Here is a 26,996-nt window from a genome sequence, read left to right as displayed (position 1 = left end):
GTTTATTAGGCCGGGGACTGCATGGAGGGTACCCAAATCATGCAGCACTGAGTGCTCAGAGGACAGGGTTTTTATAGTATTTTGAAGGAGGCATCATGAACAAGCAGGTTACAGAAAACAAGCTTGCGGTTAGAGATATTCCTTATCACATCCTTGTACACTGGCTAGTATATATATATATATATATATATATATATATATATATATATATATATATATATATATATATATATATATCCTTGTCAGACCTTTGCACACACAAGTGTGGCATAGTCAGGGGGTTCAAAGATAGCAGAACTAGAGAAGAGATCAAAGTTTTCATAGTGTCTAGAATACTGGTAAGTCATGTATCCTGGCACCCTGGGACTGAGGTCCAGTAGAGTTTACTATCTCATGGTTCCAGCTGTATCAGGGCGGGGGGGCAAGGGTGAGTTTGAGCATAACATTAGGACAGTATTTGTCTCATAAAAGAAGCTGGTAAGATGTTTTTCTTTTATATAGTATTGGTACTACTGATTTTTAAAAGTTTAATAGAATTTTCCAGTAAATCCAAAGTTTCTTTTCTTTGATAATTACTTTACAACTAGTTCTATTTTCTTTTCTAATACTGAATTATTTAATATCTCTATTTGGTATTCTGTTGGTTTGGGTGTTTTAAATTATTGAAGATGTCTCTCCATATTCTTTATGTTCTCTATTTTGGTAGCATAAAACTATAGATATTTGATTCTGATATTTCCTTTTTATGCTTCTTTTGGTGTGATTCCAATGTGTTCATTTACTATTTTGTTAATTTTGTTTCCTGACCTATTTTTAATCAGATTGGTTAAAGGTTTATGGATTTTATTCATGCTTTTTAAAAAACATGTTTTAAAAGAAACAACCTCTAGTTTTATAATTACTATGGTTTTCTTTTGAATTTCACTTAATTTTTCCTCTAATTCTAATATTTCCTTTATTGTGCTTACTGTAACTTTATTTTCTATTGGTTTTCTAATTTTAAAAAATGCATATACAATTAATCATTTTTCTATCTTGAATTGTTATAGAAATAGGATTTTTTTTCATTGAGGATTGATTTAGCTACATGTCAGAAATGTAAAGATGTTTTTATCATTTTTCACAAAATTATTGTTTCAATGATTTGTTCTTTGATAAATTTATTATTTAGATTTCTTTTCTAAGTCTCCTCTGATCTATGTCTTTAGTTTTCGGTCTCTGAATTTTTTACTATTTTTGCATTATATTTACACAAAGGATATATTTACTATTTCTACATTTTTACATTTCTTTGAAATATATTTAACTATAAATACATGACCAATTTTTGTAAAAGTTCCATGTAGAGATAGGAATATTGATATATGTATACATATATCATATATTTGTGATATATGTGATATATACATATATGTATACATAAATCAAATTTTCCAGAAAATAAGATCAGGTCTTATATTAAGTTGTACTCCAAAAGACATATTATGACTTATTTTCAGAGAAGGTCTGGAGATAGGCAGTCAGTTCTGAGGGAATCATTATTTAAACTATTCTTCTCTTTGTAAAGAAGGTCTTCATGTCTTTAGCATGGTGGCTGCTGGCTGAATCCCAGACTAGCAGAACTCCTTGGTTACCTTTCAAAACAAGTGGCAGCATGAATTCGACCCACTTCTTTATAACTGTGGGCACAAGGTTTTTTTCATTTTCAAGAACATAAATGTCTGAAACACATTCAATCATATTTTTCTTGCCCTTAGTGATGATTAGAGGTGGGGCTTACCTTCCATTCATATGTAATCAAGTGCCCATTTTATTCCCGTGTTGTCCATTTGGTCATTTGGCAATAAGTTTCGAGTCCATGTGTTTATATAAGTGTTTATTTCTCACCCAAAGGTACCCATTTGGTTATTTACAAATAATTAATTATAATTCATGTTATCATTTAAGTATTAATGTCAATAATATTCTTCATTTATATTTAACTATATATTAATTTTGTTATTTTATGATTCAGTACTTCACTCATGTGTTACAGAGGATGTACTAAATGTGTCAGCTAGACTGATGATCTTAACTTATTTTGGGGGTAGGGCTTATTTTGCAGGCATCCTTAAAAGTCATGCTAGGGCTTATTTTATATATGCCCTTTAGTAGTACCATTTATACGATACCATGCCTTTTAACTTTAGTTTCTCCAGAAATTCTGTTTTCTCTTTTGTTTATTCTTCTGTTAACACATCCAAACTTGAGAGTCTCTTTGAAATCTTGTGGTATTACTGTCTATGTCTTCTTGTAGATCAGTCAGTCTTTCTTAATTTTGATTTCTCATCTGAAAAATGAAAATAAAGAAGTAGAAATTTTAAAATGTGAATGTGGATGTATTTCACTGGGTTGTCATAAGGAATAAATAATGTTTGTTCTTCATTCTCAATGAAGTCCATGACATCAGGGAGGTAATTGGATTTAAGTGAGGAGATACTATGTTAAGTCACCAACTCACTTTCTCCTCCAGAGCCATCTGGCTCCAATGACCAGATATGAATCAGGATGACTGGCAATGGTCCCAGATGGGAAGAAATCAGGGTTAAGTGACTTGCCCAAAGTCATACAACTAGGAAGTGACAAGTGCCTGAGGGCAGATTTGAACTCAGTGCCTCCTGACTGCATGGTTGGCACTCTACCTACTGTGCCTTCTAAGGAAACATGAGATATAATAAAACAGCATAGCCTGTGCCACCTGATGACCCTGCTCAGGACCCTGAACCCAGGAAGCCCCAGGGATAGCAATGCTTCCAGTCCAGGGTCTTGAAGCAGCTAGATTACCAAGTAGAAAGAGTACTGGGCCTGGAGTGAAGAAGACCTGAATTCATGTAATTACTATATGACCCTTGGCAAGTCACTTCACCTCTATATTAGTATCCTTAACTGTAAAATGGGGATGATAGTAAAAACTAACTCCCAGAATCATTTTGAGGATCAAATAATATCTAAAGGTATTATCAAATAATATCTAAGGGTTTAACATAGGGCCTGGAACATAGTAGATGCTAAATGAATGCTTATTACCTCCCCAGACCCAAAAGTCATCCATCTGGAAAACAGCCTTTGTGAAGGTGGAATCTTGCAATTACTCCTACTAATGACTCCTAAAAGTTCTTGCCACGAAAATCATTGACACTATTAAGTGGTTAACATTGAAAGCTAAGATGATACTTTTCACTGGAAGCTTTACACCTGTACACAAAGGCCTATTTCCATATGATTTGCAGATGAAAACTTCTACATGGCCTCCTCTATTAGAATGTAATTTCCTTTTCCTATTTGTATTGCCAGCTAAACTTGATGCTTTATGTAGAGTAAGTGCTTAATAAATGTGTTCTTCCTTCAATCATTAAACTATTTATCACGAAAAGCTATTTGCATACTTAAAATCATTATAGAAATGTCAGATATTAATGTCAAATTTGAAAACCAACAAGATTCCCAGTTTGACCAGCACAGAAATTGTGTGAAAGGATAAAATATTATGGTAAAGGTTCTTTCCTAAACCTTAAAGCACTATAGGATAATAGGAGCAAAGGAAAATGCAACTCATTCATAACAGCAATGGTAAAAGTTATATTTATAACATTCAAAAGGAATTATGTTTTAACATAAGTATGGTGCATATCCAGAAAACCCTAGAGGTAACATTTGTAAGCAGTGGTGGCTACAGTGGTTAATGATAACTGAAGAAAAGATCATTGGAGTTGGAGTTGTGGGTGCTAATACACACATTACCATATTGCCATATTCTTCAAGCAGCATCTGGGCCTATGCAATTGTCCTAGTCTTCCCTTGCTATTCACAATCTTTGTTGTTGTTTTTTTTTTATCATAGCAAAATATTGACCCTGGAAGTCCAGGGAGTGCTCTCTCTCTCTCTCTCTCTCTCTCTCTCTTTCTCTCTCTCTGTCTCTCTCTCCCTCCTTCCCTCTCCTCCTCCTCTTCCTCCTTCTTCTTTGTCTTCTTCCTCTTCTCTTCTCTTCTCTTTTCTTCTCTTCTCTTCTCTTCTCTTCTCTTCTCTTCTCTTCTCTTCTCTTCTCTTCTCTTCTCTTCTCTTCTTTCTCTCTCTCTCTCTCTCTCTCTCTCTCTCTCTCTCTCTCTCTCTCTCTCTCTCTCTCTCTCTCTCTCTCCTCTTTAGGTCCCTAGCACAATCCCTAATACATAATAGATATTTAATAAATACTTCTTAACTTTTTGCAAATTACACCCATTGTGTCACTCTGACATCTCATAGAAAATAAGTTCACTTCGTTGTTGTTCAGTTGGGCCTGATTGTATTTTTTCCATGGATTTTTGTCAAGAGAATTTTCTTGGCAAATATAATTAAATGGTTTCATATTTTCTGCTGTAGTATGTCTCCATCTTAGAGGTAAGAAAATGAGGCCAAAAAATGGTTATTTTACCACCCAGAATCACGTAACTAGCAAATGTCTAAGGTAAGATTTGAACTCAGGATTTCCTGACTCCAGCCCTGGTGCTTTATTCACTGTATCATGTAGCTACTCTACTATCCCTCATCAATTACCTCATTAACTCTCATCAATTATAAGTTTTTATTAAAACTAATTTTTTATAAGCATCAGGCTTTATGAGAGAAGTTATTTGTTTCTGGTAAATTAGCAGTCAACAATATAGAAAAGTGAATAGTATCATTTTAAGTACCAAATATTATTAATGGCAACAGGGTTATTCAATGCAACTGTGGGAATGAAGTCTTTTTCAATATGAATAATATAAAAACGGAAAGGTCAATTATATCCCATCATTCCCCAATGGTTGAATGACTCCCTTACTTCCCTTTTTTTGCCACCACAATAATATGGTTAAAATATTTTTGTCCTTTTGTTCTTTGGGATATAGGCCTAAAAAATATAGTTGTCAAAAGACAGAGGCAGTTTAGTGACTTATGATTCCAAAATGCTTTTCAGACTGCTTGGAAATTAATGCCAAATGGGGGAAAAGGTCAAATGAGAAGATCTTGAATGTTTAAATTCACTTTGTTTCCCATAAGATGGCAGAAGTAAGAGGCACCAAATAGAGCACTATACTTGGAGTCAGGAAGACCTAAGTACAAATCTGTTCTTAGACTCTCATTATAAACAAGTCAATTAACCTCTGCCTGACTCTATTTCCTGGCCTGTAAAATGGAGACAATAATAAGACTTAGAATCCCAAGGTTTATGATCATTTGCCAAGTAGGTGGCTCAGTGGATGAGGTGTTAGACTTAATAGCTTCATGACTCTGGGCAAGACATTTAACTTTTCTGGCTGCCTCAGTTTCCCTGTATGTAAAATGAAGTCAATAATAGCACTTACTTCAGAGGGTTATTGTGAAGAACAAATGAGATAATTCATATATATATATACATATATATGTATATATATATATATGACACTTTACAGATTTCAAAGTATTATCTAAATCCTAGTTTTGATTATTATGAATTCTTGTTCGAGCATGTTTTAGACTCTAAAGCCATAAGTTCCCTTTTGATTTTTGAAATTCTGAGTGTGTTATTTGATTAGTTTTTCCTTTGAGTGCTTAGTCACTGTGCTATTAGGCAAACATGTTTGTTACTGGAATTGTTTTGTCCTATGTGATATCTATAACTCTGATGTGGTCTTCTGGTTTGAGTCACTTGTCCATACCTCTTTTCAGTTCTTGTTCTTTATGAGATTGTGATTGCTGCTCTGACTTTTGCAGTTCCATCTGAAGAATACTAAGTTGTATTCCAATATTATTTTTTAATGTGTATAAAGTGAACCCCAAAATGGCAACTTGGAATAAGGGATGATAAAACAGAGGAGAGACTCTGTCTCTTTCTGAAGTCTTAATTTCCCTACTGGAAAATGGGGGTGATAATAGATACCCTTTCCATCCTTCCCAAGAGCCCTTCTAAGCTTTTAAATGTTAAATTCCTTCCTGTGAAATATTCTAGAAGTACAAGGGAGCAATTGAAATGAGAGCAGCCTAGTGGCGAGGATACACTGCTCAGAGTTATCTCCAACTTGTCCAATGACTTCATGGAGTGTAGGCCCTCATTCATTTTTCCTGAGCTATCCCAGGTTATGACTTGTGACATTGAAGGGACTCTTCTGTCCACACAGCAGTTTCATTTCCTTAGAGACACAAATACTCAAAAATGTTAGCCCTATCACTCCCTTATTTTTCCAGTCAAGGATAGGATACCTTTCCCTGAAATTATCATTCTATTTAAGATTTAATTTAAAAAAGACACCAGGGATTTTCTGACAGAATCACACTCTCCAAGAATAGCAGAGCAAGACAAGTTTTTGAAATCATCTAATCTAAGAGGTCACAACTTTTTTTTCAGTCCCTTTACCTCTCAATAAAACTTCCCCTTCCTCCTATCTACTATGAAAGGAAATAAATTCTAAAGTTGATCTTGCATATATACATATTTTTTTAAAAAATATTACAATGAAATTAAAGCCTTGAGGGTATAATTAAGGAAGAAATTATTTTTCCCATTCCTTTGGGAATTCTCATGCACCATATTGAAAGTTCCCTAATTTAGCCCAACTTCCTCACTTTATTAGTGAAAAAATTGAAGTGTAGGGTGGAGGAAGTGACTAGAACTAATTGACTGCTCTGGATCCCAAGTTCCCCATATTCACAGGTCACCTATAATATGAGAGACAGAATTGAATAGCGCATAAAGATCTGACCAGGAAACCAGGAAGACCTGGGTTTGTTCTTGCCTCTGACTAATCCTGACCATGTGTTGCTGTTCAATCAAGTTCCACTATTTGTGACCCTTTGGGGGTGTTCTTGCAAAGATACCAGAGGTACTTGCCATTTCCTTATCCGTCTCATTTAACAGATAAAGAAACGGAGGCAAACAGCATTAAGTGATTTGCCCAGGGTCACATAAAAGTGTCTGAGGTCAGATTTGAATTTACAATGATGAGTCTTCCCAACCTTCAGACACTGCACAACTTTGCTTCCTGTCCTGACTTGTGATCCTAGACTTCTTGCTATCTCTTACACTACAACTTGCATAGAAAGTGGCAACTGTAATGATGGTAGAAGGAGTTTACCAGTGAAATCACAGATTTCATCCCCATCCCACAGTATAACATATAAAGCTACGGCATATGGCCCCACCCTTCCCTTATGGAATTCACATGTTTAGAAAGTCAAATGAACAAATGAACATGTATTGATTTACCGGGATGTTATCTCCTTGGCAATTATTTCTGTGGAATGCAATAGAAAGAATGATGGAAAGATGAAATGTAGTCCCCGAAATGGAGCCTTGCTGAAGAGAGCTGGGAAGCCTGAGGTCCCTGAGAAGCTAAGAAGTGTGTGGGGGGGGGGGCTGAGGGGGGGGACTGGAGAGGATTTTCTTAAAGAAAAAAACAGATATTCAGGGTGGTCTTGTCAAAGAGCAATGCACAATTCCAAATAAATTCTGAAACTTGATCCAAGCAGACATTTGAGAGATTTTTAATGCTGATACAAAAAAATAAATTATGGAAATAGATCTTATTTCTTATTCTTGTCATCTAGCTGAGGGAGTATTTCCCTAACATTAGGTTCTTGTCCATTATTGAAGAAGACCAAAATGACATTGCTATGTTTGAGACAAATTACAGTGTCTGACTGAAGCTAATCAGAACAATACCAGCTCAGAAATAATCCATGTGAACCCCTGGGGTGGGTACTCTAAACTTACAGATGGCACATTTCTTTTGAATTGCTTCAGTTCTGCCCTTCTCATAGAGTGTAACCCCCTCACTGATGAGGGCACATCATGCTGGACGGTCCTGTGCCAATGTCTCCTATGCTGTACAATCTATTGTAAAGTTCTTTAATGAGACCTTCAGGGTGTCTCGGTATCACTTCTTCTGACCCCCTTGGGAGTGCTTGCCCTGTATGAGTTCTCCATAAATTAGTTTTTTTTTTGGCAAGAATACATCTGACATTCTAAAATCGTGTCCAGTCTATGGTAGTTGCTCTCTCTGGAGTAATGTTGGAATGCTAAGCAGTTTAGCTCAAGAAAGGAGGACCTCAGTGTATAGTACCTTCTCCTGCCCAGCTTTGGTCCATTCTGGATAGGAGTTACTGTCAGGGGCCTCTTTACTTTCTAGAGACAAGTATATCCTCATAATTGCTAGGATCAATTAGTGGCTTTTAATGAAGTGAGAGTGGAGATGGGACATAAAGGAATCATTATCCTTTGGTTTTCTAATGGTAGCCCTTGTTCTTGGGTTTTCAGGGCATAACTTCCCTGAAACTACCTCAAGGAAGTGATTTGTTGTAAATGGATGGAATATTGGTCTTAGAATCAAAGAACCTCAGCTGTAATCCTTGCTTTTCCCAATTCTTGCTGTTGTAGTCTTGATTTCACATCATTGCTTTGACCCTCACCTTGCTCATCTGCCAGATCAGGCTAGTGTACATGCCCCAGCTACCAAGGAGATCATTTTATATATCTAAATATTCCATATAATCCTGAGACACTGAAGCTCACTGGTCTCACCCAGAAACCCAGAAAAAAGCAACTGGAACAACTGAGATTATTACCTCCTCCCCTCTGAGTCAGGTTGGAAACTTCATAGTTATCTTTCATTCTTCCCTTTTCCTTTGCTTCCTGCATCCAATCGGTTGTTGAGTCATAATGATTCTCATAATTGGCCCCTTCTCTAAAGAGAGGGGTACATAAAGCAGTGAATTAAACATTGGAGTCAGGAAGACCTGAGTTCAAATCCAGTTTCATATTCTTTCTTGTTGTGTGGCTATGGCAAATCAATTATCTGCCTCAGTTTCTTCATCAATAAAATAGGGATAATAATAATAATAACTATCCCCCAAGATAACTGAGGATCAAATGAGATTATATGTATAAAGGGTTTTGCAAACTGTAATGTATTATATGAATGTTAGCTATATCTCCAATCTTTGTGCTGAATAGAAAGGGTGCCATTCTATCAGAAAATGTCTCCTTCCTGCTTTTAAGCTTTTCCTGGCAGAGGAGAATCACCATTTCATTTATCACATTTTTCAAGGTTTGCTTTCTTTCCTTGGGGAGAGAGAAGTAACACCATTCCTTCAGCTCCAAACACTTGTTCCTTCTTAGCTGCCTACAATCCTGAGAGAAGTGACCCTGATCCTGAACCCTTATGGATAATAATAATATATCTAAATTCATTCCTCAATAAGTACCAAACTCTACCCTGATCATATCTTCCCCCTTGTCAATGATCCTGAAGCCTGCTAGGTCATCATTCAAACCCCATTTCCCAGTCCCTTTCCCTTTTTCCCTTTCCCCTCAAACCACCATCCCCTTAATGTCTCAATCTAAAGCTGCCCCCTCTTTCTACTTAAGCTCTATTTTTGGTATGTTTTTGAGAATGCCATAAGAACCACATTTCCTTTCATCTTAAATCTTTACCTTTTCCACTCCTTTCATCTTTGGCTCTCTTTGGATAGCACAGACTCCCTGGCTTTTCTTTTTTAGCTCTTTACCTTATAGCCTTGTAGTCAATGTCAGAGTGAAAAGGTGGCTGGAATAATATTTCTAGCAGTGTCACTTAGTAACTTCTCTGTCTTTGAAGGTCATACGATTAATCATATCTGCCACTCATCAAAATTCTATTGACCTCTAGGACACTTCTCTTCCTCAATGAGATCAGAACCTGAGTCACAGTCTCTCTGTGTCTCTCTGTGTCTCTCCATGTCTCTCCATGTCTCTGTCTCTCTGTCTCTCTGTCTCTCTGTCTCTCTGTCTCTCTCTCTCTCTCCCAATTTCTGCCTTATTCATAGGAGATTTCAACGTTTGCATACTGACAAACACCCTAACCTCACTGTTCTTAGCTTACTGGATTCCCTTGATCTGTCCTTCCACCCTATCTCAGCCATACATAAAGATTGTTTCTATGCTGGATATTGCCTATCACTCACAAATGTGCTACTTCCATATTTATGAACACTGAATTTCCTTTATCTGATTATAATCTGTTGTCATCTCTCTCTGTCTCTCTCTGACTTGGCAATTCTAACCCTATTCTTCTACACTGAAACTTCAGATTCTTAGTTCTTTCCTAGATATTACCCCACAATAGCTGTGCTCTCTGCCTTTCCTCCCCTTGTCCCCTTGGTCAAAGGGATACCTCTACATTTTCCTTTTTACCGGAGTCCCTATCCTCTTGTCTCAAACTTCAGCCTTGTATCATACCTTCAGTTCCTCATATATGCTGCTGAACAAAGCAAGTGGAAATCATGAAATCATGCCAACTGGGTCTACTACAAATGTATGTTACAGAGTTTCAATGGACCATCATTGTTGCTAGGTATTCCTTTTACACCTCCTTAACTAGTTGGCTGTCCCACTCGCTACAACATTAAATAAATTCTAAGCATACAGCAGGTAGCAAACAGCAAGGTCATGATGCTATTTTCTTCATTCAATGTCTTTCCCCTATTGATTATTTCCAATCTATAGTGTATATAACTTATTTCTGCATGTTTGAATTTTGTCTCCCCATCAGATTACGAGCTCCTTGAGAGTAGAGACAATATTTTCTTTTCTTTCTTTATATCCCAGCACTCAGATGCTTAAAAAATATCTATTGACTGACTACCTGATTGATTGGCTTGAACCAACTCACAAGTTTATTGATGTTTTCTGACTTCTTAGTAGGTCTTTTCTCTCAGATTATTTAACTGCGCACCTATTATCTGTAAAATGATTTTGTATTCTTTTGTCTTTGTACTTTCAGTTTCTAACTCAGTACTTGGTGTATAGATAACAGGTGATTAGCAAATATGTTGTTATTCTTGCTGAACTAGATCAAGCCCAAAACTCCACAGCTTTCCTTGAGGACAAATTTCACCTTTACCAGGGATGAGGAAGAAAATTCTCTTCCAAAATTGTTTTACTTCCTTACTGAATTAATAACCTCATAAGTAATTTAAAACCCTGAAGCTCATTTGTAAGCCCTACACTCTAATATTCCTTCCTATAAATTATTGCCACTATGGTAAGATTTCCTGACTTCTTCAGGGCTCCACTCCCTTAAGTCTAAATGAGATACAAAATAAGAACTGATTCCCAAGGGAACAATTAGGTCATATATAAAAAAATCTCTAAGGAATCCCAGGGTATGAAAGTGAATTGGCTATTGGAAAGTTGCAGACTAGCTTTAAATTCTTTGAATTTAAATTGTCTCTGATTCCTGGTTGCTAATCTGACAAAGAACATGGCTTCATCTTGGACAGGAAAAGCTACCACCATATAACTTGCCTTCTCCCATCACATGACAGAATGACCATTTCCCAGCTGTGGCCTTCTCCCATCTTCAGGAAGCAAGGAATATCCTTTATAGTATGAAGAGAAGAGCTATTGTCCAACAGCTAACTTCCTTCTGGCCCTCCTAGTCCATAGAATCCAGATTCCACCATTTAAGTATCATGTAGGAAAACCCAGGCTAGGCAGATTTCTCTCAATAGGATCTATACTCCTTCTTGGGAAAGCTTACAATTTTTGGCAAAGTCACAGCCTATATCCTTAAACAGCTGTGAGTCATCAAAAGGAATTCCAGCACTAGGCTTCCACCTCACCTTCCTTCCTTTGTCACTCCTTCTGCAAGAGACATTTCTGCAAGAGACCTTTCTGTCATCAGAGAGATGCTACCTCTTTTCTACTCCTGCCCTACCAAGGTCAGCTCCTGATACCCAGAGGGCCAACAGCCCTTGCATTAGGTGCTGCTTACATACACCAAACTTTTATTATCTCCAATTAATTTCATTAAGCTTTAAAGAAGAGAGAAAGATGTGTCTTCCCTTAGTAATCAGTATAGGCTGGGTCGATAGAGTAGATAGACCATCAGCCCTAGAGTCAGGAGGACTTGAGTTAAAATCTGTCCTCAGACACTTGACACATTAACTAGGTGACCTTGGGCAAGTCACTTAATTCTGATTGCTTCAAATCCAATGCCATCCACAGTCATCCTGATTCATATCTGGCAACATATGATTCTGGAGGAGAATGTGAGGCTGTGACTTAGTCCAGCACCCCCTCATTCAAATCCAATTCACTTGCTTGTTATTACATCTAAACCTAAGATTCCAATTTATCTAGATAATTCTGGATTTCCTCTACAAAACTAATTTCCACTAAGATATTAATACATATAAGGTATTTATACTGAAGGGATCTGTCTTTTAAAAGAAGACTTCAGGACTGGCTAGGTGGAGCTGTGGATAGAGCACTGGCCCTGGAGTCAGGATGACCTGAGTTCAAATTCGACCTCAGACACTTAATAATTACCTAGCTGTGTGGTCTTGGGCAAGCCACTTAACCCCATTTGCCTTGCAAAAACCTAAAAAAGAAGAAGACTTCAGGTAGACAACAATGCTAAAATCAAAGGAATGGATATCTAAATTTAGGCTAAAGTTTTTAACAAGGAGCTTTTTGACATCTCTCATCTCACCATAGAGGCCTCTGTTCAGCACTGCCTGTATTTAAGGTATTTAAAAAATAATTTTCTATTTCTACTTTAGACACTTGCCAGGTGTTCCTGTGGATATTTTTCCCTAAACAGAGTTTATTGATGTATTGCCCTCCCTATGTTATTTTAGCTAGTGTTTTTTTTTATTTTTTGTTCTTTTCTTAAATGAGCTGCTCTTTTTTTCCTCCTTAAACTTCCTTCCAGGCATTTTGAGTCATTTCCCAAGGCCTTTAGCAATTTTAGTTAAGGAACTTGGTACAAGCAGTGATTTTGTCATTTCTGGTGTTTGTCTCCCTGGAGGATTTATAGATGGATATCAGCGTGAGCTAAGTAGAAAGCCAGCAAAGGAGTTGGAGGCTGGAAACACTGATACTGGCTTTTGCAGTAAGGCTAAACATTTGCCAGTCAATTTGATAAAAATATTTAACCCTTGGGTTTTACAGGACAGTGATTTAGAATTGGAAGAGAATCATAGAATATTAAAGTTAGAAGAAACTTCAGTCCCTTCTAGTGCAACCAAGACCAAATGAAGCAGTCCTTCAGAAAACAAACAAGTATGAAGACCTCTAAAGAGGGGGAACTCATCACCCCCTAAGGAAGTCCATAGCAACTTTGTATGAATTTTTTCATTAAAACTAAATTTGTTCCTTCTTCTAGATCTGAGGACAGCTAGGTGGTGCAGTGGATAGAGCACTGGCCTTGGATTCAGGAGGACAGGAATTTGAATCTGGCCTCAGACACTTATCACTTACTAGCTGGATGACCTTGGGCAACTCACTTAACTCTGATTGCCTCACATCCAGGTCAACTTTAGTTGTCTTGATCCATATCTGGCCACTGGACCCAGATGTCTCTGGAGGAGAGAGAAAGGCTGGTGACTTAGCATAGCACTCCCTTACTCAAATCCAATTCATGTGCTTGTCATGACATCACCTCCCGGATGTCATGGTTTTCTTTGAGAAAGAAGGACAGAGGGCAGCTAGGTGGCACAATGGATAGACCACCAAACCTGGAGTCAGGAGGATCTAAGTTCAAATCCAATCTCAGACACTTAATAATTATCTAGCTATCTGACCTTAAGCAAGTCACTTTACCCCACTGCCTTGCAAAAACAAACCAAAAAGAAAATGAAAGATAAACATCATCATTATTATTATCTTCTAGATCTGATTTCAGGAGCCCAACAAAACAAATTATCTTTACATGATAGCCCTTTAGTTACTTCTCCAGGTTACATAATTTCAGTATTTTCACTCATATTTCATTAAGTATTTTGGTGTTCATTTATGACATCTGCCTGGGTGACTGATATAGTTGGTTTCCCTCATCTGTAAAATAAAGAGTTGGTTGAAAAATTTAACTCTAGGGTCCCATCCAGTTCAGAATCCTTATAGTTAGTTCTTTGATTTTAGGTTCTCCAAGAGGAGAATATACAAAAAAGGAGAGGAATGGAATTATAAGAGAGATAGATGCTCAAGACGCCAAGATATGTTGATGTTGTTTACTTCACAAATTTAAGTGAGAATAGTCCTCACTAGTCTCATAACCAATTCAATTAAATTCAACCAAAAATTAAGCAAGCTCCACCCAGTAGATTATGAAATCCTTGAGGGAATAAACTGTCTCCTTTTCTTTTTGTTTAGCCTGGCACATAGTAGAAATTTTCATGATGTCTTTTGAAGGACATCAAAACTAAGCAGAACTATAGTCATCCAAGAACACAAAGAGAGAAAAGGATTTTCCTTCTTAATTAAGGATTAGTTTTCTTCCTTATGGAGAATCTGAGTCCAATAATTAATATTTCATACACATATACATTAAATATAATATATACATATTATATTATATATATATGTATTATGTATATCCCTCAAAGCAGAGAAAACATCAAATTTATCTGGAGTCATACTTGAACACAAGATAGGTGTTATGGTGGGAAGAAGCTTAATAGGGAGGAACAAAAGAAAGCTCCTCTGAGGCAAGGACCTTAGGAATCTCCTCTCTTGTTGTTTTCTCAATGGCATGTTTCAGAAACTCCTCTCCCCTAGGGGGAAATCTAAATTACAAAATAAAAAAGTATGTAATAGGAGCAGAGCTAGGAAACTATAGTTCAATGTCATGATTTTCTTTGAGAAAGCGGGGTAGGGGTCAGAGAGAAGGAGTAAATAGTGATCTTCTTCAGTCAAGCATTTCATATCATCCTTCCCTCCAATTACTAGATATTAGATATTGGATATTGTCTCCCACTAAATCCCACTAGAAGTCCTCCCCAGAAACAAATAAGTATGATCAAGTAAAATGAATCTCTATAATGCCTATGTCTGAAAATATACACATCACATAATATATTTCTAATAGATTCCTTCTCTAAAAGAATCTTATTTTAAGATGAAGAAACACAAGATCCAAAGCAGGAAAGAGGCAGGATGTGTCCAAAGTCACAGAGTTACATAGGCTTAACTAGAAGGATGTATATACCTTTTTCATAACTTGCCATCAATTCTCCCCTTCCTTCTTCTTCTCCTTGCTTTTCTCACTTTAAGGAAGGCTCCTTTTTTAGCACATCTAGTCATGCATATGCATGCATGTATACACAAGTAGTAAGTAAAAGAGATGATTATTCAAATCAACTTAAAATAATTTTTGATCAATTAACAAAAATTAATTTTACTCCCTTTCATTCCTTCATTATTGAAAATGAAAATATGCAAAACAAATTCAAATAATGACTTATGTCCCCAAAGTATTTATGGTTCATTTTGCATTCTGAATCTTTCATCTCTATACTGAGGTGAGTAACAAATTTGATCTTTCATTCTTTGGAGTATTGGGTGGTCATTGCATTGTTAGTTTGTCAGTCTTTCAATGTTCTTAACAGCTATATCAAACTGCTTTTCATTTTAGGAAGGGGAGAGAAGACAAAGAGGGAATAAATTTGAAATTCAAAATTTTGTAAAATTGTATGCTAAAATTTGTCTTTATTTATAATTGGAAAGAATAAAATGCATTAAAAAGGAAATAGAATATGTCTTTGTATCCCTAGAACCTTGCAGAGAGTGCCTGATACATGGAAAGCTCTTACTACATTCTTGTTTACTTTTTTAAAAAAGGTGTTAGCATTGTTGTTATTGTATGAATTTTTCTAGTTCTGTTCACTTTATTTGGACACATTCCAGGATATTCTCCTGTCTTTTGTCCTACCAGGCATTCCATATCTAAGCATCCTTTCTACCTAAGCCCTGCCAGGATCCAGTAACCTCATTGCCTTGTTTCTCCTATTGTTCATTCACTCTCCTTAGTTGTTTCTCTTAATTAGTTCACCTTCTCCCTCCCATCACTCATCTTGTTAGGGCTCAAATAAATAAAACTAACAAAATAGATTTTTTTTTTATTTGCTGTTTCCTGACCGTGTCATTAATCATTGAAGCTGACCTAAGTACCAGAATTTTCTGGAACTCATTGCCACACCCAGGGATAGTGCAAAAGAGTTAGAGGAATTAGTTTTGCATGAGCTCACTTTGATGGGATATTTCCATAAGGCACTTGGCCAGAACAGAGTTCTTCTGATCTCAGCGCTTGGGCACTGTGGCCACATGGGTGATTTTTCCTTTTTTGCAGGGGCTAACTTTGCTTCTATTACTTGACTATTCTTTTTCTCCCTCTTCCAGCAGCCTACAAAAGGCTATGCCTGCTTTCCAGATGCCATTCAAAGGACCTAATAATGACTTGCTAATTTTGTCTTCTTCCTCACATATCTTGGAGTACTCCCAGACCCGTTGCCTATGATAGGTCTCAGGCCTTCTCAGTTAACACTGCTGACAGAAAGACTTGAAGAGGAATAAAGGTGAGGTGAAGAAATATACTTACTGAAGGAAACAGTTGACCTCCCAAAGTCCTAGGGATAGTGTGAAATGGAGAGGAGAATTATAGAGTACTAACTACTTTTCCTCCTTACCAGGAAGCAATAATAATAATAATAATAATAACTTATTTTGTGAATTGTTTTCAAGGCATTTACTTCATATTAAATTAATTCACAATAACCTTTTGAGTTGGATCCTTACAGGTATTACTATTTTTATTCTATAGATGAGGAAATTAAGGACCAAGAAAAAAGACTATAGTGACATGCCTATGGTTACATATATAGCAAATATCAAAGGCAGGATTCAAAGAAAGACCTTCCTGGACCAAGACTTGTACTCTTTCTGCTCATTACATATATACACACACACACACATATATATATATATATGTGTGTGTGTGTGTGTGTGTGTGTGTGTATGTATATATTTATATATGCATGTATTTAACTATATATTTTAAATATTAATATTTATTTTAAGATACCTATATCTACCTGTCTCTCTCTCTCTCTACATATATAAATATAGATCTAGGTATAGATATATGAGACAAACAGCCAAATAGAGACAGAATCAGAGAAACTGAGAGAGAGAGAGACAGAGAGAAGAGGGAAGAGAGACAAAGATATTGGGTTTCTTTTAAACTAAAGAGTCTCCTTAATGTAAGAGACTCAAGAACTCTTAGGATCAGAGCTAGAGCTGGGAGAGTATTCAGAGATCACCCAGTCAACTCTCTCATTTTCCAGATGAAAGAAAGACCTCTGGGGTCAGCTGGGTTGTGCAGTGGATAAAGCACTGGTCCTGGAGTCAGGAGGATCTGAGTTCATATTCAGCCTCAGACATTTGATGCTTACTAGCTGTGTGACTTATTCCCATTGCCCCACAAAATCAAACAAAAAAGAACGAAAGAGAGAGAGGCCTCCAGAAGTTGTTATTCATATTTACCCATAGCAATATACATCAGAAGTGAGATTGGAATAAAGGTCCTGTAACCACAGCTAAAGAAGGACAATAAGCAAACAATTTTCCAGCCTCAAAATGGAAACTACTCTTAGACCAATTGAAATGGATTTATAGAACAAAGAACTAGTCACTAGTCTAATGGCCGTGTCATATTCTCTTCGTTTTCTATGTTAGAGATGAGTCACACACGATGAGAAGGAAAGAGTACATCATTACCTGTGCCATCTCAAGGTAGACCCAAATCAATGAATAACAACTGCAGTGATATTGTCAGTGCAACTTAAGGCAGCAGTTTCCTCCTTTGTAGAATTTAAGGACACAAATAAGCTGGTTGCATTGGAAGATTTTTATGACAATAGCACTATTATCCATTTCCAAATCTAGACAGAAAATATGACTCTGGTTCAAGGTTCTATTGCATATTTACTATGTAATCTCAGGGATTAGTCTTCTTCTGGGCTTTTGCTTGCTCATTTCTATCATGAAGTTAATGGGTCACTTCCAGAACTGTTAGACATCAGTCCTTATTCTTTTCTTGAGTCCTTTTGTAATTCCTACCTAGATGATGAATATTCTGGTTCCTAATTGTCAAATCCTATTTTGTATTCTCTATATTATTTGGTATTTGCCTGTTTTGCTTCATTTTTTTTTAGGTTTTTGCAAGGCAAATGGGATTAAGTGGCTTGCCCAAGGCTACACACCTAGGTAATTATTAAGTGTCTGTGTCTGAGATCGGATTTGAACTCAGGGACTCCTGACTCTAGGCTTGGTGCTCTATCCACTCACCACCTAGCTACCCCTGCTTCAGTTTTGTAACCCAGTGCATACCATATTTCCATTTCTTTCTATTTCCAGAGTTTTATCATCCCTGCTTCTATTTTTCTCACTTCTGAAATTTCCATCTATTCTACCTCCTCTAAGAATGTATGGTATCAGGTCCTATAAAACATCACTTCATGCAATGGAGAACTCCAGATTAAACCATCCTTAGATCTAACTCTGGGCAAGAGCAGACCAAATAGGACATGTCTTACCTCAGGGCCTAGTATAAGAGAATCAAAGGGAAATTGGAAAATGGATCATTATGAGCTGAGGCAGCTTGTTCAATGGAGAGAGAGTGCTAGATTTGAAATCAAAGGATCAGATTTAAATTCTAGCTTGGTTGCTTACTTCCTGTAAAATATTGGACAAATCTGAATAGAAAATGATCCAGAATAGGAAATTATGATCAGACCAGTGACTTGTTTGCTCTTATAAATCCATTTCAATTGGTCTAATGATATCTCCAATTTTGTCCTAGAAAGTTATTTGTTCATTATTCTTCTAGCTCTCATCATAGGACCTTCATTTAAATTTTGCCCTTGATATTCATTACTATCTCCAGAGACTTTTTTCATTTGGAAAGAAAGAGTTGAACTGAATGGCTTCTGAGGAAATGGGAATAAGGGAAAAATGAGTTCAAATCTTATGTCAGTCACTTATTAGCTTTATGACCCTGGACAACTCTATTAACATCTGTCTGCCTCAGTTTCCTCAAGTATAAAATGGGGATAATAGTAACATCTACCTCCCAATTAAATGATATGATATTTATAAAGGATCAAATGATATGATATTTTTAAAGTTCTTAGCAGTGTTTGGCACATAATATATGATTAATAAGTGCTTATTTTCTCCTCTCTTATCTTCTTGGGCCTCAATATCTACATTGTACTATAAAATAAGAGGACTTCGGTATCAGCTAACTCTCATTATATGTGTAAAGTCTTAGTAATATTTTAGATTATTAAATTTTAATATGTACATATGTATATATATGTAGTCTCTCTATATATATATTTAGACTGAATGAAACAGTAGTGTTTAAGGAACTTTCTTCAACACAAGGGTCCGAAGATCCTCCCATCTTTATCCTTTTGACAAGAGATCAGCTTCTTGATCCTTGACTTCTTTTAATATATGCATTTATATTATACAGTTGTTTCAAGAATTAAAAAATGAAATTCTAAATATTTAATTTAATAATGAGTTTAATAATACAGTTGTTATTTAAGCATAATATTTAAGTTTGGGTTTTTTTTAGGTTTTTGCAAGGCAAATGGGGTTAAGTGGCTTGCCTAAGGCCACACAGCTAGGTAATTATTAAGTGTCTGAGACCAGATTTGAACCCAGGTACTCCTGACTCCAAGGCTGCTGCTTTATCCACTACACCACCTAGGTGCCCCCATATTTAAGTTTTAATAGCTTAAAACACTAAAACTTTGGTGTGCCCTATAAATGCTAGACCATGATATATATATATATATATATATATATATATATATATATATATATATATATATATATATATTTGTGGGTAATTCTAAGAATTCTAAATTCTGGACAGATCACAGATCTGTGTCTGGTAATTTCTTTGTAAGCTGTATAAGTATCCTTAGCTCATTGCTCTTGGCTGTCTTATAGATGTGCTGGGAGAGAAAACTCTCAGCTGTTTTATGGATGAGAGAAAACTTAGAGATGCCAACAAGAATAACTAATGGGAGCTAAGAGATGTTATGCTTGGGGAAACCTAGAACATGGATTAGGATCTTCAAGTCCCTCCAAGATGAGGAGTATCAATTCATTTTCTATAAAAGGAGGCACTGAGAAGAAAACCCTGGTAGTGTTGAAATCTCAGAAACTGAAGCCTGAGGGCTTAAAGTAGTGATAGAGATTCTGAATTCATAGAATTTTGGAGCTTGAATGGAAATTTTATATCATCAAGAACGATTTAACCAATTTTTTAACCTTCAGTTTGCATTATAGGAACACTGTTGGCAGTATATGCAGTGAATCATGTTTCTCAAGTTTCTTCTTTTGTGTGACATGATGACATATACACTGCAAATTATAGGATAGTAATTAGTCTAAGAGATCATCTAGTAAAGCAGATTAGTTTTACAGATGTGAAAAAATAGACCAAAAACACATTCAAAGTCACAAAAATAACAAGTAGGATTTGAACCCAGGTCTTTTCATTCCAAAAACATCCAGGCTCTTTTCATGGTTCCAGACTGCTTTCATAATTAGTTCATGTAATTCCAAGGGACCTATTGGTGTGAAGGTATTTAGAGCAATCATGAAACTGAAGGAAATCATATATGCTTAATTTCAGAAGTGCTTTAGTGAGTATATATGTACTCAATATTGGCAAGATCGGAGTTAGCTATGGAAAATAAGAAAATGAACTAAAATAAGACGACTAAACAAAGTGGCAGTCATTTTTCTGAGGAAAGAAGAAATGATTAAACAGCAAACGATTAAACCAGAAATGACAATGTTAACAAACCCAGAGTCTAAGATATAAGCCAGGACTTTGGAGCCAAAGCAGTAGTAGTAATCCCAGAAGCAGTATATTAGAACAATCCCAAAGACTCAATGAAAAAATAGTGATTAAGGAAATTTCTTCAATGCAAGGGAGAATAATTCCTGCCACTTTGATCCTTTGAGGACCTTTATTGGCAGAGCCAATAAAGTAGACAAAAATCAAACCATGCATTTTTACAGATAAGGAAACAATTCCAGAAAAGTTCAATTTTTATCGAAAGTCTGGCTGTCTGTAGATGTCAGAGTCCAAATATTCTGATTCACAATTCTGCGTGCTTTCTATTATCATATTTCAAAATCAGGGATTTTTATAGCCTAGGGCAAGGTATTTAACATCTCTGAACCTCAGTTTTCTCAACTGTAAAATGGGAAGAATAGCTATAGCAGGTACAACACAGAGTTCTGAGTTTCATATGAGATGACATGTGCTTTACAAACCTTTCAGCACTAAATAAATATTATTGTCAGTTTCTAATAATATTTCTACTATATTTTTATTTCTCAATAGAATTGAAACTATGCCCTTAAATAAGGGAGTGAATTTGAAGATACTCTTAGGCTTATAATTCTAGAACTTAAAGGGATCTGACAGACCTAGAGTCACTTATTTCACATGGAACCGGAAAGTTTAAGTAGTCCAATGCCATTCAAATAACTACTTCTAAGGTAGAATTTGAACCCAAGTCCTCTTATTCCGGAGGCAGTTATTTCCACTCTATCAAATTCACTCCTACAAAAAAAATGCCAAAGTCATAAACTGAAACAACGACTGATAAGACCCAGAGCACATGATAAATAAATAGGAACATAAGATCATCTAATCTCCCTCTACCTTTTTTTCCTTTTCCCCCATATTCTCATTGACAACTTTGGTTTTTAAATCATCTTCCTTTATGAATATATTTGTCTTCCCACCTCTTTTCAGGGAATCACTTCTTATACCAAAGAACAAGAAAGAGAAAATTAATAAGCAGCAAAATCAACTAATACACTAACTAGGTCTAACAATAGATATACCATTCTATACCCACAGTACCTTACAAAGTTCCCTTTGACAAAGATGGGAACATTCCTTTGCTTTATGTAAAGGATCATCACTTCAAAATTGATCAAGAAGCAATCACATGAGCCCTAAGACAATTTGAATAAGTACATCTGTTATACTGAATTTCATTCATTTTGCCAGTCAAGACACAATCTAGGACAAGGAGCCCCTGATTACTTTCTTGTTTCTAAAAAGCTTTGAGGTCATAAATCATTGAAAGGGTGATGAGTAAAGTCCTGCCAAGCCAGCTGCTATCTTCTCTCCAGTAGAAATAATGACAATTATCACTATTTATAATAGACTTTAACATTTGCAAAGAATTTTATAAATACTATCTTGGTTTCACATCAAGGCAGCTCTGAGGTAAAAACTGAAACATTGAGCAGTCAAGTGATATGATTAGGGTCACAGTACATAGAATTTCAAGAGGAAGGGAAGTATTTGGAATTACAATAATTCTTCCCCCTTCCTTGTTTCCATCTCCCAACTTCTCAATGTTTTAAATCATTTGTGAAAAAAGTAAGAAAGTTGAATTGAAGTAAAAATTTGCTTTGGAAAAGTTAGACAAATGTAGATTTTTAAGCTTCTATTGGCCTAAACTGTGCCAAGAGTGCGCCTTTCCCCCCATATTCCATAAATAAATTATGTGGAGATCAACTTAATCAGAATCTTCTCCAACTGGATATTAGGGAGAGGATGTTTTGATTAAGAAAACTTATCAAACTAGGATCCTGACTAGAAACAAAGCTCAATTATGTTTTAATGTGCTATGTTTAAACAACTGCTAATTCACTCTTTCCCACACACACACCCAAATGCCAACCTTGCTTCCCCCATCTAGGCTAACACTGAACATATCTATATGGACATCATTCATGTCGTATCTGTCCTTCATCTCAGTGTCAAAACTTTTCTTTGTGCAAAAGAGAGGAGCAGATATGGGTTTCTCATTTCTCTTATGTAAACCTCTGAAGTCTGCCTTTGATCTTCTTTGTTTAGTCAATTAGTTTAGCTTTATCCTTAACACATTCTGAAAAACTCAGGAAGACAGTAGAACAGGTTACAATATGAAGGGGGTGACTGGTCTTTTAATTATACATAAGTACAACTAAGGTAAAGTGCTCGTTTTCCTAGAGTTCAGAAATTTAGAGGTTAATAAAAATTATGATAATAAGAACACAAAACTTTTACATAATTTATATAATATTTTAAATGCTTTTCATATGCGAATTAATTTAATCCTTACAACTCTGTGAGTTTAGCATTATTATTTTCCTCTAGATAATCATTCAAAGTCTACAGCAGAGTGCAAATCTAAAGGGCTAGTCAAATGTACCTCAAATGCCAATCATATTTAACTTATTTTATGAAGAACTTGCTGGAGGCAAGGAAAAGTGATACAAAGACATGCTCAAGGTCTCTCTGAAGAAGCTTAAAATTTACTCTTAAGATATGGGAGACATTGGCATAGGACCACCCAGCTTATCATATCTCCATCAAAGAAGGTCTTGTGCTTTATATGCAAAGAAGAATTGAAGTAGCACAAAGAAAACATGAGGTTAGATACTCAAATCTAGATATATCTCCATTCCAAATTTGCAAATTTGGTCCTATTTATGGTAGGGCTTTCCAAGCTTCTACTGTAGTTGCACAGTTACAGTCAGTCACACCATTCCTTGATCCCATCATTGTGATGTCATTGATCCTCTTCTGGTAGGAAAGATGAATAACAGCAGTTTTTCTTTTTTTATAGATGAGCAAACTGAGGCACAGAGATTATTTGGTGACTTGCTGGAGACTACACAGCTAGTGAGGTTTTGAAATAAGATTTGAACTTAGGTCTTTTTAATTCTAAATCTAAGCTCTCATCTCTATCCCCACTTTGGGTAGAATGATTTCATTTTGTTTTATGGTCTCTGTTCTCCTATTTCCTTAGCTGAATACATCTATCAATTTGATTTTAAAGTCCTTTTTCATTTAACTTTCCTTTGGTTGCATTCAGGGATGCTAATAACAAATTAGAACTTAGTCATCATTGTCCATTATTTAAATATTCAGGCCTACACAGATTCTGGCTTGCATAGGACTTTCTACTGTTGTACAAGATCCCTCTTTGGGGCCATCCCATTTCCTCTGTGCTTGCACAAGCTTTGGGGTGTTGCGCAATATTTGGTGACTGTCACCAGGGAAACCCTGATGCACAGTTAATCAGTTGTATGGTTGCACAGAAATTGAAAAACTTCAATTTGTTCCACAGTGAGTATGCCTCATGTACTTGTCATAAATGACAAGCAAAGGGTCAGAGCCAGTACTAGAATCCAGGTTTTCCAGCTCCAAATCTTCCCACTGTTCCATACTACTTTTAGTGTGGTAAAGTTTTAAAAAAAAACAATCAAGGGGTGGCTAGGTGGCACAGTGGATAGAGCACCAGCCCTGGAGTCAGGAGTACCTGAGTTCAAATCCGACCTCAGACACTTAATAATTACCTAGCTATGTGACCTTAGGAAAGCCACTTAACCCCATTGCCTTGTAAAAACCTAAAAAAAAAACCCAATCAACTAATAAAAAAAAACCACTACAAAACTCTGGGGCGGGATTGGTTAAAAAAGGATAGTTTCTGCCCTCAAAGAGGGCATTCTAAACAGAGAGAATTGATATATTAGAGTAGTAATGCCTAGGAAAGCTATTTTGGTTTAGAAAGTCATCACTTAGGGGATTCAATTGATATATACTTTTAGGTGCAATGACATTATTGATTTGTTTTTTTTTCCAGAGCTTGAAAAGGGAAGTCAGAAGTAGCTGTGCCAGTACTATAGGGTAGATGGTGAGAAGATGACTGGGATGTAGACTGAAATGTATTGGAGTCCACCTACATATAGTTATCTGTAACAAGAAATCACCAAGGTGGAAAGGGAAATGGAAAACAAGAATTCAAAAGCTGAAAGGATTAAGTCTTCCAGGTCATGATCTCTGGTCCTAAAGGATATATATATCAGGTGTTTGTGGTGATGGGGTGGGATGGAGATTGGATCTGTGGTCTATTTATACTATGAACCAACCATCTGGTCTATCTAGTCCTGGCAAACATGGAGATATGTTAGAGTAAAACTTCTTTACAACACAGAGGCAGATCAACTACATACAGTGGGCAAAGTGTAAGGTTGGAGTCAAAAAATCTTGATTATAATTCCTACTTTATACACTTAGAAATTGGGATTTTAGTCTAGATTTTCTCATTTTTAATTGTAGATAATAAAGGAACCTACTTCTCATAATGTTGGGAAAATCAAATGAGCAGATATTCAAAGTATTTTGAAAACTTTAATATGTTCTATATATGCCATCATCATCATCATCATCATTGACTAGTACACAATCTTTTTTTAATTGATATTTCATTTTTTTCCAAATATACATTATAAAAGTTTTTCAACTTTTATTCATATGCATATGTATATTTTTAAGTTACAAAATTTCCTTCCACCCTCCCTTCCTATCCCCCTCTTCTCAGGAGTGAAGAGTCAGGTTAATATTGTACATGCACATTTGTGTTGAATATGTTTACAGATTAGTCATTTTTGGTATGAGGAATTAGGATTAACGGAAGTAAATTAGCATAAATATATGATAGATAAATTTTTAATGAATGTAGCATTCATCAGATTCTGAAGGGTTTTTTTGTTTTGTTTTATTTTATTTTGTTTTGTTTTGTTTTTCTTCCTTTGGATGGGGATAGCATTGTCCATAGCCAGTCTAATAGTTCCTAGCTCTCTGAACTGCTGAAAGGAGCTGCTTCCACCAAGGCTAATCATCTCACAATGTTGTTGCTAATGTGTACAATGTTCCCTTGGTTTTGCTCCCTTCACTCAGTATCAGATGCTGTAATTCATTCCATGCTTCTTTAGTCTAGCCATAGAACAATAGTATTCTATAATATTCATATACAATAACTTGTTTAACCATTCCCCAATTGATGGGCATTCTCTCAATTTCCAATTCTTTGCCACTACAAAAAAAGAGCTGCTATGAATATTTTTGGAACATGTGGGACTTTTCCCATTTTTTACTATTTCTTCTGGATATAGGTCTAGTATTGGAATTGCTGGGTCAAAGGGTATAAACAGTTTTATTGCTTTTCGAGGATAGTTGTATATTGCTCTCCAGAATGGTTGGATCAATTCACAACTCTACCAGCAATATATTAATGTCCCAATCCTCCCACAATCTCTTCATCATTGATCATTTTCCCTTTTTGTTGTCTTAGCCAATCTAATAGGTATGAAGTGATACCTCATAATTATTTTAATTTGCATTTCACTAACCAATAATGATTTGGAGCATTTCTTTCATATGATTACATATAGCTTTAATTTCTTCATTTGAAAACTGTCTATTGATATCCTTTGACCATTTATGAATTAGGGAATCTGGTACACAATCTTTTTTAGCATAGTGGGAAGAGTATTCTTGTGAGAAGAGGTTACAACCATCAGGTACTTACACCTGATGGTTGTAAGCAAAGCCTTACCATAATACATCACCATTTCCAAACAGTGAGGTTTTCAACATGCAAATAATCATGTACATATAAGCCATGACAGGTTAAATTGGAGGCAATCTCAGAGGGAAGTTCAGTTATTTTTCTGTCATATTTGACTCTTCATGACCCCATTTAAGGTTTTCTTGGTAAAGATACTAGTATGGCTGGCCATTTCCTTCTCCATCTCATTTACAGATGAGGAAACTGAGATAGGCAGGGTTAAGTTATTTTTTCAGGGTCATGACACTAATAAGTGTCTGAGACCAAATTTGAACTCAAGAAGAGAAATCTTCCTAACTTCAGACCCCTATCCATAGCACCATTTAGTTGTCCAGGAAGTTTCCCTTCAAACGGTAGGCATTAACTTTAAAGAGGATCAGGAAAAACTTCTCTAAGAAGGTATTTGAATAAATCCTGACCTTTGAAACTATTTTGCACATCTTCCTGTGGTTATGATTTCATAACTGAATCTAAAAGTCTTTTTCTTATGAAGCTGTTGCCCACAAAACCAACTGTCTGTTAAAAAATGAGCAAGTATCTCTCACGCTTCCTAAAGATGTTGACTTTGATATTATACAAGTCTGCATGATGTAGTAGAACATTGAGTTTAGATCAGTAGATTTGGTTCAAATCTTTCTCTTCTTTCTTAGACAAGTGACTTTACCTCAGTTTCCTTATTTATAAAATGAAGTGTT

General features: G+C 35.9%; 2 long non-coding RNA genes across 6 annotated transcripts in view; one reads left to right on the top strand and one right to left on the bottom strand.

Moving 5' to 3' along the window:
• Positions 1 to 263: 263 nt before the first annotated feature.
• Positions 264 to 26,996, top strand: part of LOC141504369 (uncharacterized) — a 70,445-nt gene continuing 43,712 nt past the window's right edge. For 2 of the 5 annotated variants that reach the window (XR_012473329.1, XR_012473327.1), the window contains exons 1-2: positions 264 to 338; positions 16,190 to 16,365. This is a non-coding gene — a long non-coding RNA (uncharacterized LOC141504369). Of the gene's footprint in view, positions 339 to 426; positions 478 to 16,189; positions 16,366 to 26,996 lie in introns of those variants that run through there. The other 3 variants (XR_012473328.1, XR_012473331.1, XR_012473330.1) reach the window with 3 other exon arrangements.
• The window catches only part of LOC141504371 (uncharacterized), a 136,899-nt gene continuing 111,712 nt past the window's right edge, over positions 1,810 to 26,996 (bottom strand). Inside the window, exon 3 of the long non-coding RNA XR_012473334.1 lies at positions 1,810 to 2,329. This is a non-coding gene — a long non-coding RNA (uncharacterized LOC141504371). The remainder of the gene's footprint in view (positions 2,330 to 26,996) is intronic.

Source organism: Macrotis lagotis, chromosome 1 (assembly GCF_037893015.1).
Source record: "Macrotis lagotis isolate mMagLag1 chromosome 1, bilby.v1.9.chrom.fasta, whole genome shotgun sequence".
In the NCBI taxonomy this organism is placed as follows: domain Eukaryota; kingdom Metazoa; phylum Chordata; class Mammalia; order Peramelemorphia; family Peramelidae; genus Macrotis; species Macrotis lagotis.
This window is presented reverse-complemented; position numbering and strand designations above follow the sequence as displayed.